Here is a 2,498-nt window from a genome sequence, read left to right on the forward strand (position 1 = left end):
TGGAAGGATTTCTGCAAAGACTCACCAGGCAGATAGCTGGGATGGCAGGAATGATGTATGAGGGGAGATTGTGTCGATTGGGCTTATACTCACTGGAGTTTAGAAGAATGAGAGGGGATCTAATTGAAACGGATAAAACTCTGACAGGACTGGACTGGCTAGATGCAGGATTGATGTTCCCGATGGTCAGTGAATCCAGAACGAGGGGTCACAGACTAAGGATAAGGGGTAAGCCATTTAGGACAGAGATGAGGACGAATTTCTTCATCCAGCGAGTGGTGAACCTGTGGAATTCTCTACCACAGAAGGCAGCAGAGGCCAATACATTAAATATATTCAAGAAGGAGTTGGATATATTTCTTAAGGCTAAAGGGATCAACGGTTATGGGGAGAAATCAGGAACTGGATACTGAATTTGGATGATCAGCCATGATCGCATTGAATGGTGGAGCAGTCTCGTGGGGCCGAACGGCCTACTCCTGCTCCTATCTTCTATGTTTCTATGTTTCTATTAGCCAAGGCATAGAATTCAAGAACAGGGAGGTTATGCTTGAACAGTATAAATCACAAGTTAGGCCGCAGCTAGAGTACTGAAGACAGTTTTGGTCACCACATTACAGGAAAGATGTGATTGCACTAGAGAGGGTACAGAGGAGATTTACTAGGATGTTGACAGGACTGGAAAATATTAGCTATAAGTAAAGATTGGATAGGGTTGGGTTGTTATCTTTGGAGCAGAGGAGGTGGAGGGGAGACATAATTGAGGTGCATAAAATTCTGAGGGGCCAAGATACAGTGGATAGGAAGGACCTATTTCCCTTAGCAGAAATGTCAATGATTAGGGGCGTAGATTTAAAGTAACTGGTAAAATGGTGAAAGAGGAGTTGACAACAACCATTTTCACACAGAGAGTGGAGGGAATCTGGAAGTCACTACCGATCACATTAATAGAAAGCACTATGGATATGTACTTGAAGTGCTGCAACCGACAGGGCTACAGACCCAGAGCTGGAAAGTGGGATTAGGCAAAATATCTCTTTTTCGTCCGGCAAAGACACGATGGGCCGAATGGCCTCCTTCTCTGGCGTAAATTTCTGTATTTCTATGATCTCTGCCCTTAATCTTCAATATTCCAGGGAATACAAGCCTAGATTATGTGATCTCTGCTCATAGCCTAACCCTTGTAGCCCTGGTAACACACTCATGAATCTGCACCGCACTACCTCCAAGGTCAATATATCCTTTCTAAGGTGCAGTGCGCAGAACTGTACACAGTGGCCTAACCAGGCCTCTGTACAGCTGTCACACAACTTCCTTCCATTTACATTGTGCAGGGCAGTTGTCTAATAGTTTGCACAGGTCATTTCACTGTTGAAAGGTTGCATTTGCGCAACTGCGATGGCCGAGTGGTTAAGGTGTTGGTATTTGAAACCCAATCCTCACGCAGATTTGAACTCTGCTCGCAGCGATTCTACTGCAATTTCTTTACTTTATTTCATCGGTTCACTGTGGAGATCACTGGCCCCGAAACTGATCAGAATTCTCTCCACTGCACGTTATTACACTGATTAACTCAAAGCTGTTGTTCCAATTGGAAACACTAATTTGTCATCAATTAGAAATTGTGGATTTGTTTGAAACTGTTGGCAAAGATCAGTGAGAAATTTACACATAAGACAGCACGTAAAAATTCCATTTAATAAAGAACCCTGCAATGTTTGGAAGGAAAAGTGTGGAAACGCGGTTTGGTTTTCTAAAGTTGAACCCGAATTAAAAAGTTTGTAAAACGACCATGGCAGGGCTCGAACCTGCAATCTTCTGATGGCATCAGAATTAACACCGAAGTCAGACGCCTTATCCATTAGGCCACACGGCCACACAAACAAAAACTAAATAAATCCTAATAATGAGTGATGAAACTCCGTCACTGTCTTCATTTCAATAACAACAGAGAATGCTGGAAACACTCAACAGGTCAGGCAGCATCGAGTGAGGGAGAAACAGAGTTAAGCTTTCAGGTCGAACCCTTCGTCAGAACTGGAAAAGGTTAGGGAAGAGGGATTTTTAAGCAGGGGTGGGTGGAGGCGAGGTAAGAATAAACGGAATGTCTGTGATAGAATGGAAGGCAGGAGAGATTGACTTACAAAAGGGATGATGGTGCAAGGCAAAAGGAGAGGTAATAGGACAAGTTAACGATCAAAAGATGGCTCAAGATGAGGTGTGAATGATTATGGCAGAAACATTAACAAATGTCATGTGAGGAAACATGGGAACAAATTAAAAAAAAAAAGGGATACAGGGGCCAATTTACAGCCTGAAATTGTTGAACTCGGTGTTAAGTCCAAAAGGCTGTAAGGTGCCTAATAGAAAGATGAGGTGCTGTTCCTCGAGCTTACGTAGAGCTTCATTGGAACAGTGCAACAGGCCAAGGAAGGAGAGATCAGAGAGGGAGTGGAGCAGATAATTATTGTGGCAGGTGACCGGAAGCTCGGGGTCAC

General features: G+C 43.6%; 1 non-coding gene across 1 annotated transcript; it reads right to left on the reverse strand.

The window, feature by feature from the left end:
* Nucleotides 1-1,787: 1,787 nt before the first annotated feature.
* On the reverse strand, nt 1,788-1,876 carry trnar-ucg (transfer RNA arginine (anticodon UCG)). The gene is given in 2 exon segments: nt 1,788-1,823; nt 1,840-1,876. It is a non-coding gene; the product is annotated as a tRNA-Arg (tRNA).
* Between the last annotated feature and the right edge of the window lie 622 nt (nt 1,877-2,498).

Source organism: Somniosus microcephalus, unplaced genomic scaffold (genome assembly GCF_052327205.1).
Source record: "Somniosus microcephalus isolate GS21.2 unplaced genomic scaffold, FLI_Smic_1.0 unresolved_chr8, whole genome shotgun sequence".
Classification (NCBI taxonomy): domain Eukaryota; kingdom Metazoa; phylum Chordata; class Chondrichthyes; order Squaliformes; family Somniosidae; genus Somniosus; species Somniosus microcephalus.